Source organism: Phyllostomus hastatus, unplaced genomic scaffold, assembly GCF_019186645.2.
Source record: "Phyllostomus hastatus isolate PE091 unplaced genomic scaffold, TTU_PhHast_1.1 phas_contig_86, whole genome shotgun sequence".
Lineage (NCBI taxonomy): Eukaryota > Metazoa > Chordata > Mammalia > Chiroptera > Phyllostomidae > Phyllostomus > Phyllostomus hastatus.
This window is the reverse complement of record NW_025333977.1, coordinates 38,038,872-38,053,908: the sequence shown is the minus strand read 5'-3', so window position 1 is coordinate 38,053,908 and position 15,037 is coordinate 38,038,872. Positions and strand designations below refer to the sequence as shown.

The 15,037-nt window shown below is 38.7% G+C and overlaps 1 pseudogene; it reads right to left on the bottom strand.

Moving 5' to 3' along the window:
* Nucleotides 1-9,927: 9,927 nt before the first annotated feature.
* On the bottom strand, nt 9,928-11,230 carry LOC123827043 (annotated as a pseudogene).
* Nucleotides 11,231-15,037: the final 3,807 nt, after the last annotated feature.

The following is a 15,037-nucleotide window of genomic DNA, read 5'->3' as shown; positions in this document are numbered from 1 at the left end:
AGACATTTTTTGTGTGTATATACAAAATTTATATATATTTGTTGTGTTTTAAAATTTTTGAAGAGATTATATTTTATCAATTACTAATACATTTGAACTTATTTTAATTATCTTAGTGTTATCTGTTTACTATGCTTTTCTTTCTGCTCCTTCCTTTACTGTCTTCTGTTAGATACCTAGAATTGTTGTTTTATTTGTACTATTGATATTTCCATCTGTATTAATCTACTACTTTAAAAGTTACATACTTATATTCTTTTAGTGACTTGTATTATATTTTAACATACTTAAAATATTAAGTGTAATTTTTCTAAAACATTAAACTTAATATTTCTATCTTGTTCTTAAGTAAGAAGTGTCCACTATAACAGCCATTTATAGTGGTTGTTATCTCCTCTCCCATCTTGCATGTTATTATTTATTATTTTAATTCCATCTCATATTTCTATACACAAAATAACTGCTATTTTAAAATTTGCACTTAGTATTTATTTATTAAAATATTTAACTATTTGCTCATATTTACTTCTTGCATACTATTCCTTCTGTGTTTACATTTTTGGGGCTGAAGTATATTTTCTATTTATAAATTTCATAAATTTCATGGAAAATACTTTCACTCGGCCTTGTTTTTTAAAAAAGTCTCTATTTCTGGCACACATTTAAACTATGGTGTAGCTGGATATATAATTTCATATAACACTTTATATTTTTCCCCAAAATATACAGACTTCAAAAGTGAGCTAGCCTCATTTTTTTCCTGATAACAAGTTCACTGACAGACAAAACTACTTATTTTTGTATTATAAACTTCTGTTCTTTTCCTTTTTATAGGTTTTAATTTTTGATCACTTTGAGCACTTTAAACACATAAACACACTAATTTTAAAGTTCATTTTTTTCTTTCCTGTGATTGTGTGTGTGTATATATGTATTTCCCTTTTGTAAGTATGTTGTCTGCCTTTATATTTTCATGTGTGTAAAAACGTCTTTAGTGGGCACATTCCTAGGGAGGCTTGTGCACATCCTATGTATTAGAAGTACCTCTACCTGGCAGTTTTATAGTCCTATCTGCCTAGGCCCTATGCGTAGGCTGGTTCCAATTTTTATGTCAGTTTTTCCACTTGGGGTTCTTCTAAATAGTTCAAGTGGTATAAATTTGGGCTGCACACCGGTATAGGACTGAGCTCTCAATCTCTTATTGATGACTTGGTTCATGCCTACTGCCTTAGGAGCCATTACTCAGTGGGCAGAGATTTTGGGATCTATAATGTATGTCCACAGAGCAGCACTTATTTGGCTCTGGTTTACACTAAGAGCCCAGCTACAGTCAGCACTATATTTGAGGACTGAAGTCTTGACAACTTTTTGCATGTAGCACTAAAAATGAAGGCCACGGATGCATATATCCTTATTCTCCCAAGCAACATGGCTTCAGATCTTGCTCATTGCTATGGACCTGCAATTGTTTTTCACTTCCAGTACTTGGATGTTTCCCTTTCTTGCTTTATAGCTTATCTGACTGTTTTTAATGTATTTAAAATATTTAGTTAGTACTACTATGTATTTGGAGTAAGATCAACAGCTTGCGCTCTATTAAGTCTGCCATTTAGCTCAGTCTTTTATTCCCTCAGTCTCTACCTGTTTTGGATCATCTGCCTATTCAATAGCCATGGCCCTTGTATACAGTATCTTATGTTAGATCGCATATGTTAGCAGCCAGTTTATGGATTTTCTGCCCTTGGGCCAGTCTACATTAAGGAGCTTACTCAAAGAAAAAACTAAGTCAGCTTCTGTCCACAAAGGCAGTTGGCTAGGACTTGAAGAGATGTTAGGCCTGGTAGCCACTGTTATTAACATATGTAATATACTCTGTAACATAAGTCTCAGAATGATGAAATGAAAAATAGATTGGATATCACTTAAGAAATGAGTTGGTTCCACATAACAGATATGCAAATTTATTTTCAGAAGAGTGAATATGTCAATGAATGTATAGCCTGTGTTTTCATAGAGGATCTTTGTTCATTTAACTTGAGCAAATGCTCTGTTCCTCAATTTCTTCAACTTTCAAATAGAATAAAATTGGTTCAGCCTACTTCACAGATTATTACAATAACAGAATTACACAGAGAGAGAATATGTGGCAATATTTTGAAACTATAAAATGTTATATAAAATATGATTTACAGCTGTTGCTATTGTCATAACATAACAGAAAGTCATATTTTGATTCATAAAACCATTAATGTAGTGTCATTATAATATGTGATTTGTAATGACAAAATAATAAAGCTTATTAATCATCAAGCCATTCTTGATTTTATTATTTTTATGTTTTATTATTATACTATATCATTGGTGCCAAAAATAGAATCAATCATTTGAGAGTCATGTTGATTTGAAATGTTAAAAGGCAGCCTGGTCTGAAGAAAACTTAGTCTTTGGAGCCAGATTTCTCTGGTTTCAGAATAGTTCTGCCACCTCCACTTGAGAGCTGTTTAATCTTGAGCAAGTTAATTTTATTTCTGATTCTTGATTATCAGATTTTTAAAAAAATATTTTATTTATTTATTTTTAGAGCAAGGGGAAGGGAGGGAGAAAGAGAGGGAAAGAAACATCAATGTTTGGTCGAGCGCACCCCCTATCCTGGACATGGCCCGCAAACCCAGTCATGTGCCCTGACTAGGAATTGAACCTGAGACCCTCTGGTTTGCTGGTCAGCTCTCAATCCACTGAGCCACACCAGCCAGGGCCAGATTTTTGAAGTGGAAGTAATTATACCAGCTTCTTGTTGTCCCTAGAATGGCTGAATGGCATGGTGTATGTAAATGAGAACAGGTAGACCTTAGTACCTTTCATCTCCCTCTCTCTCTAGTCAGTCCCCTGCTGCTTCCTAACAAAACCCTTTAGAGCAAATTCCAATGTCAGAGAGATAGAAATGAACTCTGTTTTTGGAAGAAAATGTTTTTAATATTCTAAATAAAAACAGAATTCTTTATGAAGTACACAGGTATGGCTTTTTCTTAATACAGTTTTATCATTGTAAACCATCAGAAACATGCTTCAAGAGATGGTTGCTCTCTGGTAGTTAATTGATGTAATTTCCTGAATGAATTTGAAAACAAATATCTAGTCTAGGATTTTCTCAATGAAGGTGTGTGTAACAAAACAGTTTTGTATAGTATGGACATGCTACTGATTACAATTCTGTTATTCTCCAAGGAAAATTTTGTGCTATTTTTGTTTTCTCTATTATACCTCTGAAAGATAATGTGATGCAAGTAGCCATGTGCCTATCAGTAGATGAGTGGATGAAAAATCTGTGGTACATTTATGCAATGGAATACTACTCTGCCGTAAAAAAGGAAGCTCGCCTTTTGCGAAAACATGGATGGACCTGAAGAGTATTATGCTAAGTAAAAACGCCAGTCAGAGAAAGACAAATACCATATGATTTCACTTATAAGTGGAAAATAATGAACAAAATAAACAAGCAAAATAGAAAAAGACTCATAGATAGAGAGAACAGACTGGGAGTTGTCAGAGGGGAGAGGGTATAGGGGCTGGGTGAAAACGGTGAAGGGGTTAAGTGAAAAAAAATCCCTCATAGGCACAGACAAGAGCATTACGAGTACAAGAAAAAAGGGGTGATGGGGAGAGGTAGAAAAGGATAAAGGGGTTTTTATGCTTGAAAGATGTTTGACATGTGATGTGGGGTGGTGGACACAATACGATAAACAGATGATGTATTATCGAACAGTACACTTGAAATCTATATAATTTTATTAACCAATGTCACTCCAACAAATTCAATAGAAATTTTTTAAAGGTAATATATTTCACAAAAACAACTGGCAAGGCATGTCTTTAATTTACTTTTCAAAATTGGAAAGTAATTAATATTTTTAAAATTTAAATTTTATCTTTGCTTTTTGTGTGTAACTTTTCTCTGTTCTGCTCCTGGTTGTTGCTGAGTTAATAATAACTGATTAATTAACTTATAGTTCTGAATTAAAATGTAAAATTTCTGAATAAATATGTTGAAATCTCTTTCTGAGGGTAAGCAGCTTGATAAAATGTAATAAAAAGCAAACTTTCTTTGAAATATTTTGATTTAAAACTTTTCTTTGTTTCTCTCAAGGGCAGGTTTTGTCTTCAGACTGTGTGACTTGTATTGAATATGGGAACTATTGTACGTGAATGAATCTTTAATTGTAGACTTTGGATAGCTTTCACAAGGAAGAAAAATTTCCCCTTAAATATCTTTAGCTAATTATCTCTGCATTGATGGCCTGACTGCTGCTATTCATCATATGGGAAGCCTAAATAAAAGGTAACAGCTGAGCAGAACAGTCCTAGACAAGATCTTTTCTCCCCACTGTCTAAGAGATCCACTGTTCCTTTATGGGTCCTAGAAGGCTCGATAATTCTCAGGAGCCTGGGCTTTGATTACTAGACACAGGACTCCTGACTCTCCATTATGTAAAATGATTGCATTAGTTATAGTTATTTTATTTATTTATTTATTTTAAATCTTGTTTTTAAAGCTATGCTGAACTTTATTTTTTTAAAGATTTTATTTATTTATTTTTAGAGAGAGGGGAAGGGACGGGGAAAGAGAGGGAGAGGAACACCAGTGTGTGGTTGCCTCCCATGCATCCCCAACTGGGGACCTGGCCTGAAACCCAGGCATGTGCCCTGACTGGGAATCAAACTGGTGACCCTTTGGTTGATAGGCTGGCACTCAATATACTGAGCCACACCAGCCAGGGTTGGTTGTTTTATTTATAAATAGAAGATACCAACTCCAACTATCTTAAAGACAAAATAAAAAAGAAATGTATTGGTTCACATGGTTGAAAAGTCCAGTGATAGGAAATGTTTTAGATATTGTTCAATCCAGGGACTCAAACTAGGTCTTCAGGAGTCATTCTCTCTCCAGTTCTTGGCTCCTTCCTCCTCATCCCTCCGTGGTGGCTTCATTCAGGAGATCCCTTCCCAGAAAGTAAAAAACAAAACAAAACAAAACCTCCTATTCTCTTATTAACCCCATCAAAACATCATTTTCTTTTCTGGAAATCCTAATAGCAGTCAAACTGGTGCACCATAAGCATTTTATAAACAAATTAATGAGAACAGAGAAAAATTATTGATTGTGTGGGATTATATCACATTCCCTTTTCTGGATCTAATCCTATACATAAAACAAGGATTGAGACAAGAAAAGAGCTAGATTCCTTAAAAAAACAGAATGTTATTCCTGTTAATAAACAGGAATGGCAACTTTGTTGAAGAAGGAAAAGAAGAAGTAGTTTTGTTATGCATTTGTCAAGCATGTGGTATTTGCATTGAGCCTCAAGTAGTGAACAAATGTTTATAAGGTGAACAAGTAGGAGGAGGAGGAAGAGTAGTGGGCATTTGAAGCAAAGGTGCAGACAGGCATAGGGAAGGTTAAAGAGTGTAACAGTTGAAAAAAATCGGAGTAGGTTTTGTGGCTAAATCTCTTAACAACCACCTCCATGCAACATCACTTCTGGCAGGGGCAGGGCACTAGAGATACTAGACATTCCAAGAATCCAGGATGTAAAAAATTGTACTGCACAAATTTGTAGAATAGAAAAAGTAATGTTCAAGAGTAACTGAAGATGGCTTGATCATTTCTTCAAAATGGCTTATAAGGTGCCTACTATGTGTGGGACCTTGGAGAGTATAAAGAACTAGGCAACAACAAAGATCATGCTGCCAAGGAACTGCTAATAAAGTACTTTAAAACATATAAATGGATTGTTATGTGCAGGGAAGGAAATAAAGAGTTCGGTTCTTACCCCTCATACCTCTATCAGTATAGATCAAGAGAGAGCCCCAGAATTGTTTGTGCTCCTGGCAAGCCTTCTGAATCTCTCTAAATCTGGACGCATAGCCTCACCACCTTTTTCTCCTTAGAGAATATTGAGACAAATCCCATTATGCTGTGTCCTTGTTTGCACAAGTTATGACCATAAAATACCTACAACTCTCTGGTCACCCCAACAGAGTTCAATTTTCCTCCTCATAGGTCTCTTTATATATGCCTCCCAACCTGGATCCAATCTCCCAACCACTTTTCCTCCAGGATCCATCAGACTAATTTCATCATAGGTGACACTTGAACTCAAGGATCTCAGAACACCTTCATGTTCTGCACTGTAATCCACACATGGTTCTGTTTCTGCCCATTTCTGACCTCATTTCCTTTGCTTCTCCAAATACTACACTACTTTCACCAAGCCCTCTGGACCTCAAGCTCAGTATACCGCCTGCTTGAGCGGGAAAACGGAGCGCTCTCCACTAGAGAGAGTGGCTGTTTCGTCCCTATTTCTCCACAGGACTTGGTTGTCCATGTATATGTTTTTCCTGTGTTTCAATGAGCATCTGCAGAGATGAATACTGCTGGCCGGTATCCACCACAGTCCACCTACTTATCTCCTGCATACAAGGAGCCCAATGTGGCAGAGAAAAACACGCAACCACGCTGATTGATTTCATCACAATTTCATGACCACCATCCTCAGGCAGACTCTTATTTCTCCCCAGAAATAATACTAGTTTTTCCCAGGACCATTTACTTTCTTTCTAAATGATTATTTCATCTCTGGCCCTGCTGTTTCAAATATCCAACACCCAATACCTCTTTCCCAATTCTCACTCTAGACTAATTTTTGTCTTGATTACTTTTTCCTTTAGAAAGCTATAGAAGAGAACCAGAAAACATAGTCCTCAAATTCTTAGCACTGCTTTTACTCACCTACCATCTTCACCTGTTGGTCTGAAGTCAGTGCTGCTTAAGGAAACCCTTCTACCTGTGCACTGGATTCAATTCACACAAGGTCATTCTTCCAGCAATTTTCTTCTTCTGTTCTGCATCTTTCATTGTTTTCCTCTCTACCTATCTGTCCATATCCAGCTAAATATGGGTAATGAAAAGCACACAAGTATGCTAAGTTAAAAAAACAGTCTATATTCTAAATCTATATTTTGAATCTATATTCTTCCCCCTTCATCAGAACTGCTACCCATTCAGGTGCTTGGGGTGAAACTGTGAATTTATCCTTAGCTCTTTGCATACTTTTATATCCCTCATCTAATATGTCAGAAAATCTTGTTAGCTCAACTTTAAAAATGCATAGTGTGCAACCATTCTTCCCACTCTTTTGCTTACATTCTGATTCACACTCCCATTGTCTCTCAGTTTACTGCAGTAGCCTCTAATTTGCATTTTGTTTCCTTATAGTTTATTCTTCACGAAACAGGCAAAGTGTCCTAAAAATATAAGTAATATCACATCACTTCTCTGTTCAGAACCCTCCAATAGATTATAGATCTGGGTATCTTCTGTGTGTTCCCTAGATCCTCTCTGTCTTTACCACCCTATTTTATGCCCTAATGGCTGAACTTTCTGGATTGCATCTACCAGATTCCTTGATCTCTGAATTCTGGTTGGACTTAGAAATAACAACATTAGTCATAGATTGGTGGGCAGGATAATGAGGTTTAGGTGTTCCTCCTGCTTTTATGTGGTCAACAAGTATTGGGGGTTTCTTTACTGAAATCCACAGCTGTTGTCTAGTGGCCAACCCCATACAGATACCCCTGGTTTGTTATAAACACTCCTTCCCCTTGCCACATCAGGTCTAGTGTAGTAATGCTCTTGTTACTCATAGTGGGTACTATACTAATTTTAGGCTTCTTGAACACTGTGTACACATTTGTAAATAGAAAGGTTATTAAACTATACCTAAATTTCTCAGTATATATATGTTACCTATTTCCTTCTGGGACTATGGATGCTATATTTCCTATTTCACTTGGAATAAACAGAATAAACAGAGTATCCTCACAATAGTCTACAAGGACATACATTATTGTCACCTCACTCCAGTGCCTCTGACTTCATTTCCTTTTCATCCACATGCTCCTTGTATTAGAGCCTTTATACTTTGCTATTAAGTCTGTTCACTCTTCAAGCATCTTGTTGAGGTCTTCACTCAAAAGCCATCTTCTCCTTGGGGCTTTCTATGAACACTGTTTAAAATCATAAGTCCCCTCTCAACTCTCCTTATCCCCTGTATCTTCTTTAGCTAAATATGTAGAATGTATCACCATATAACATGCTCTGTATCTTACTTATTTATTTAATATACTTTATGTCTCCTGCCACTGAAATGTAAGCTTGAGGAAAGAAAGGAATGTAGTCTTCTTGGCTTACTGATGTGTTTTGAGTTTTTATAATAGTGCTGGGCACAGAGTAGATGATCAGTTAATATTGTTGAATGAGTAAATGAATGAAAGAACGGGAGAAATGTTATGAGAGATTTAATAGGAAAGAAAATATTTCCTGCTGATATTATCAGAAAAATGGCATTTTAACTAAATATTAAGAGTGGACATGTGAGATAAATAAAGGTTTTCCCAGACAATAATACCTTGAACAGAGGTACACCGATGGAAGAATATTCAAGAAACAGTAAGTCTTTTAGTTGAACTGGAATGCTCAGCGCATACATAGGAGCAGAAAAAAAGTAAGCTGCTAAAATTAGGGTCAGACCAGAAAATAGAACACCCCACATTTAGGTTAAAACAAACCAAAATAAATTTTATCTTGTAGAAATTGAGATACCACAGAGTCTCTGAGAAAGATTGATTTGGTGATGGTGTACACACAAGTTTGGAGAGGGGAGAATGGACTCATTGAGGAAAACTCCAAAGCTGCTATGAAAGGTAGTGAGTCCTGAGCCACAGCAGTGGCGATAGAATGGAGAGGAGGGCTATAAGACACATGCTGTTGTAAGAGTTTTATTGACCCAAAGAGGAAAAAATATATTATGCAGGACATTTGAATAAACTGATCTCTTTTTCTCTCTTTCTTTTTAAAATATCCATTTATTTTTAGCACTTGAGGCAACTCATTTTTTCAATATTAAAAAAAATATGAAATTCAACACAAAACTGAAATGTTACATGTAGGTTAGGACAAAGCCCATGGTACAGGAAAAGAGGCAATAGTAAAAGAACAGATGAGATGTTGCCAAAAGACAGAGGGTCTCCTGTCCCCTCTTCTCTAGGGAATGACTCCAGCATTCAGGTCTCAGTATGTACCTTTTCATAGACATAGAGGACTGATACTCCTTTTTGCATAAGAAAAGGTGGAGATGGGGAAGGTCTGAAGGTTTAGGGACCCAGCCTGGTCACTTTCTCCCCCCTTTACTTCTTTCTCCATCCAGAGCAGGAAGCATTTCAATGTGAAAGGGAGATAAAGTAGAGGAGGGAAGGATCCCACTTGGCAGAGTGGGCAGACCCCTGCAAAGGAAACCGCTCAGGACAGAGCTTGGAGAGAAACTGAAAATTGAGGTAATACTGTTAATTCTTCCTCCAGAGCTGAGAGAGGAGCAGGGGAAAATCCCTGCAAACTAGGACTTGAAGAGATGGAATCCCACTGTTCAAAACTTCTCTCGAATGGGAAACCCCATGTTGGGACTTAACATTGTTGGAGTTAGTGTGGTTCCCTTTCCCTTAGGCTACCACATGGGCTTAGGATGGCATTTTTAGCACAGTTCTAAATGGGATCTGGATGAGATTCATTATCTTGGGGAATTATCTTGAAAACAGAGAGGGAATATTAACAGACACATGGGAGAGATGAGCACCAGAAGAAAATACAGGGTTACCCACAATGGCAGAAATAAAGATTTCCCAGAGTAGAAACAGAGAAGAGACATTCAACAAACAAGAAATATTTATCAAGTGCCTATCATGTGTTGGGCACTGTTCTAGAACACCCCTAAAAGTAAAAAGGCGAGTCAGAAGATGTAAATTCTGAGGGAAAGAAAAGAGGCAGTTGAGGGAGAAGGCAGAGGGAATTGAGAAGCCTGGATGACCAAACTGGCCTTAGGCCTCCTCGTCAGCCTCTTCGCCAAAATCCTCCTTCTCTTCTGCGGTGGCATCCTGCTACTCTGAGAAGGCCCGTTCATCTTGCTCTCAGCCTTGGTGAACCACATCTCGTCCATGCCCTTACCCATGTACCAGTACAGGAAAGCCTTCTGGTGGAACGTGGCAGTAAATTGCTTTGAGGTGCACTTGAACAGCTCCTGGATGGCCACGCTGTTGCCAATGATGGTGACTGTCATTTTCAGGTCACTGGATGGGATATTGCAGACAGCTGTCTTGACATCTTTGGGAATCCAATTCCACAAAGTAACTGCTATTCTTGTTTTGCACATTGAGATCTGCTACCCCATCTCTTTCATGGACATCTGTCCTTAGAAGACAGCAGCTACAGAGAGCTTCGGCCATGGCAGGAATCATAGGCAGCCATCACATTCTTGACATCAAATACCTACTGGGTCAGTTCAGGTACAGTGAGGGCTGGAGACTGCTGGCTTCCATGGTTGCATAGAAGGGACAAAGTCAAGCATGAAGAAATGGAGGCATGGGAAGGGTACCATCCTGACTGCCAGCTTGCAGAGATCAGCATTGAATTGGCCAGGGAAGTGGAAGCAGGTGGTGACAGTGCTCATGGCGGTGGAGACAAGCTGATTTGGGTCCCCACAGGTTGGTGTGGTCAGCTTGAGGGTGCGGAAGCAGATGTTGTGAAGGGCCTCTTTATCAGGGCAGTAGGTCTTGTTAGTATTCTCTACCAACTGATGGGAGGAGAGGGTGACATTGTAGGACTCCATCACAGTGTCAGACACCTGGGGGGAAGGTACCACACTGAAGTTGTCCGTGATGCGACAGAATACTCTTCACTGATCTTGCTGATGAATGGATCTGTGCTGGGCTGTGCCTCTACCCAGCACATGGGTGAGCTGGAAACCCTGCAGGCAGTCACAACTCTCAGCCTCCTTATGCAACATATCCAGTACCGAGTCAACCAGCTCAGCCCCCTCTCTATAGTGCCCCCTGGCCCAATTGTTGCCTGCCCCAGAGTGACCAAAACTAAATTGTTTGGTCTGAAAATCTGGCCAAAAGGACCTTAGTGAACAGAGACCATGGCCCTAGGTTCTAGATTCACAAAGATAGCATGAGGCTTTGTTGTAATAAATACATGGAGATGTGATCCAGCTGTAGGTCACTGTCCCTGTGGTAGGTGCTGTGGGGGGGGGGTATCATGTTCATCACTGATCACCTCCAAGAACTTGGGACCGATCTGGTTGCCACACTGGCTGGCCTGGATGTGCATGATTTCCCTCATGGTTCAAATTAAAATTGCTCACCTCAAAGTTAATAAGGGCAAGAAAATATGTATTTTTTTCTCTGCCGCTGCTCACAGGCTGGTAGAATGGGTCATGTTCCAGAGACCAGAGCAGCAAGACCTGAACAAGGTGGCAGGAAGGTTCTGAGAGGGAGAAAGAAGAGGGCAGGGCTCGGGAGAGAAGCAGGGCTGGGCGGGCATGGGTGCACAGGACAGGTGGCGGCAGAAGAGCCCACACCAAGCTATGAGACCTGAAAGAACTGATCTCTCAACTGACCCTGAATCAACACAGTATTTATTTTATTTTTCCAACATCATCTGGATTTTCAAACAGTAACAGACATATTTTTTGTTCTGCTTGAAATTCGTTAGCCAGAAATACTCTATGGTACACTATAGGTAGAGAATGTTTATCACTGCTGGGTCCTGCCATTCTGTGTCTATTTAATAGCAAGCTCACAGACAGAACATCTGCCCATGAGCATGATGCTGATTCCAGCATCAGCTGTTATTGCAGAGAGAGTGGAGCAGGGATGGGGGTTCTTAATGTGAGGGTGGTGGCCAGGCCAGGCATGGCACAGCTGGGGCTCTTTTCACCCCTACATAGTCATGGATCATCTGTCCTTGAGCAATGCCAAGGGCTAAATTTAGTGGCTCCAGATATGGTGTTGGGAGCCCCAGGATTCAATACTGGCACTCATTTTATATAGTGTTCAGCGAAAGGTTAAAGTGGTGCTTCACAAAATATTGCATCTATAATGGATGGGGGATGCAAGGAAGAAAGAAGCATGGCTCGGTTGCTTTGTTCATAGTAACAGTGATCATGATAATTAATTTATTTAAGGAAATGTTAATGAAAAATCTGTTATATGCTAGCCATAGTGTTAAGTGCTCAGATTAGAGATTCAATATATAGTTATCTCTCCATGGAAGCTTACAGAATATCAGGTATAAGAGATTTCTAGAAATGTGTAATTAAAATAACGGAAGTATGAGAAATACAAGTACATAGGAAGGAGCATCCAACTCTGACTGGGAAAGTTGCATAGGCTTGAAAACACTTGAGCTGAGTGTGAAGCATTGAAAGAGCTCTCAGCTGGGGGCGGGGGGGGGGGGCGGGAAGTGGGCATTCCAAGCAGAAGTAACATTAGCAAAGGCATATAGGGCGTAAAAGTGTGTGGCATGTTCAGAAAATAGAATGCTTATTGTTTATGTAGGTTAAATTCTTATGATTTTCAAAGAAAAAAGTAGAGAAGGATTTTGAGACTTTTTGGAAGTAGGATCAACAACAGTTGGCAAGCAATTGACTCATGATGAGTGGGAGGAGAGATCTCTGAGATTTACATTCCACTAATGCCTTATGCACTTACGAAGGATTAAATTTCCTAAACTATAGATTACTTGGAAGGAATCATGAATTGTACCTTGAGAGACACAGGAAAGTTTTGATTTGTTATTATTACACCAACTACAAGAATGTAAGAAAAGCACATAGTGATTCTTAAATTATATTGATGGGGAACCTATGGCACAATTAGTGCTTTACTCAAGGTCTCATAATAAAATAATTATAGTTTGAATTACAACTCAGATATCTTAACTCCAGAGATTTTGCTGTTTATGCACTGTGCAATTACAAAACCAAGCTCCATTCACTCTTATTTATTTAGCATGATGAGATATATGAGCATATATCACCATAGGAAGATTGCCTGGGGTTTGTATGGGTAAAAGATAAGGGCAAAAAAAGAAGTTAAGACAAAAGGCTACATTTTTTCTCTAGCTAATTCACAAAATATTGACCTTGGAAATTGAGATTAAAATGGATTTAGAGAAGCTGAAGGCATCGGAGTTCAACTATGGACAGACTTTTTGTAAACTTCTTATTGTCTGGGGCTACCAGCCCGAGACAGTAAGAAAACAGATACGGGACAACAGAAGTTAGCTGTTAGCTCAACAAGTGAGAAATGCATGCTACAGGAACCACGTCCAAACAGATAAAAGCATTGTTTGTGATTCCTTGAGTAGAAGAATTGTACCTTTTAAATGATTTTTCTATGTCACTAGACCCTGGGTGATGGTGTATGTATGTGAGGAGGGGCATGGGCTATTTAAATATCACTCAGTGAATCAAAGCATAGAATTATAACATCCTATAGAATTTCTAGTTCAACTGCATCCATTTTGGGGGATCAGAAGTCTGAGATACAGAGAAGAAATGACTTGATGATTAATGTTTACCCATGGCAGTTCAGAGCTAAGACAAAACCTGGATGACTCCAGAGAAAGCAGTTACCTGCTCCTTTCCTCTCACAGTGGCTGTTTTTGAGAATAAACAATCACTTCCAATCTCTTCAGAGGTAAACCCAGAATAAAAGCTCTATTTTAATTCTCAAACTCCAGACCAGGAATGTGGCTATCCAGCTTCATTTACCTCATCCATCTGGTTTTCAAGAGTCTTTTTGCCTCTTGGTCCAGTATAATAGAATGGTGGGGGAGAAGGGGTAGTCAAAAAGAAAGAGACAAAGAGAAAGAGACAGAGATACCAGGACTGGAAGCGATGTAATCCTTTGCAATTCTGTAATCTTTCACCAGGAGAAATGTCCTGTCCAGAGCAAGACAGTTAGCTCTCCTTTGAGCTGTGGTACCACTGGAGAAAGTTAGCTTACCAGGTTAGAGGTAGAGTTAGGAAAGTTAAGGACCTGTCACTTTGCCTTTTCTGGACCTCAATTGATTCAACTGAAAAAAAGAAAAAGAAAAAAAACAGTTGTCCCTGTATATTGCAGGAAGATTGGTTCCAGGAACCCTGCAGATGAGAAATCCACAGATGCTCAAGTCCCTTATGTAAAATGATGTAATATTTGCATGTAACCTATGCACATCTTCCCATATACTGTAAATCATTTCTAGGTTTCTCATAACATCTAATACAATGTATGTACTATGTAAATAGTTGTTATACTGTATTGTTTATGGAATAATGACAAGAAAAAAGTCTGTATGTGCTCAATACAGACATAACCATCATAGAACTAACTACATAGTGCACATCATTAACATAACTTTTTTTCCCTCCAAATATTTTCTACCATAGTTGGTTGAATTTGTGGATGAAGAACCTGTGGCTATGGAGGGCCTACTGTAAATGGTTGTCTGTGTTACAGTACTGGCTTTAAAACATGTTCACAGATTATTTGGTACTCCTCCATTCAAGAGGTAGAGCTGAACTCCCCTTCTCTTGAGTTTGGGCTGAACCCAGTGACTCTTTTCTAACCAATAGGGCATTGCACAAGTGATGATGTATCACTGTGGAGCCTGGGTCATAGAGGGCACGGGCAGTCCACTTTGCATGCTCTCTCTCTCTCTCTCTCTTTCTCTCTCTCTCTCCTCTCACACGTTCTCTCTCTCCCTCTCTTGGATCTCTTGCTCTGAGAAAAGCTGGCTAATGTGTTATGAGGATACTCAAGCAGCCCTATGGGAGGTCTATGAGACAAAGGACCTAGAGTTCCTGCAAATCCCCAAGGAACCTGCACTTGGAAGTGAATCCCACAGGCCCCATCAAACTTTCAGATGACTGTGGCCCTGGCCAGCAGTCAGATAGCACCCCCATGAGTAACTCTAAGCAAGCACTCAAACTAAGTCTCTTCCAAATTTCTGACCCACAGAAAATATGAAGTTATCAATGTTTGTTTTAACTTGTTATAGTGTAATTTTTATAAGAAAATATAAAACAAATACAGTTATTTTCTACTTCTTATTCTTTCTTTTTTGTGTGTGATCTGTAGCCTTTAGAGTCATAGGAAATTG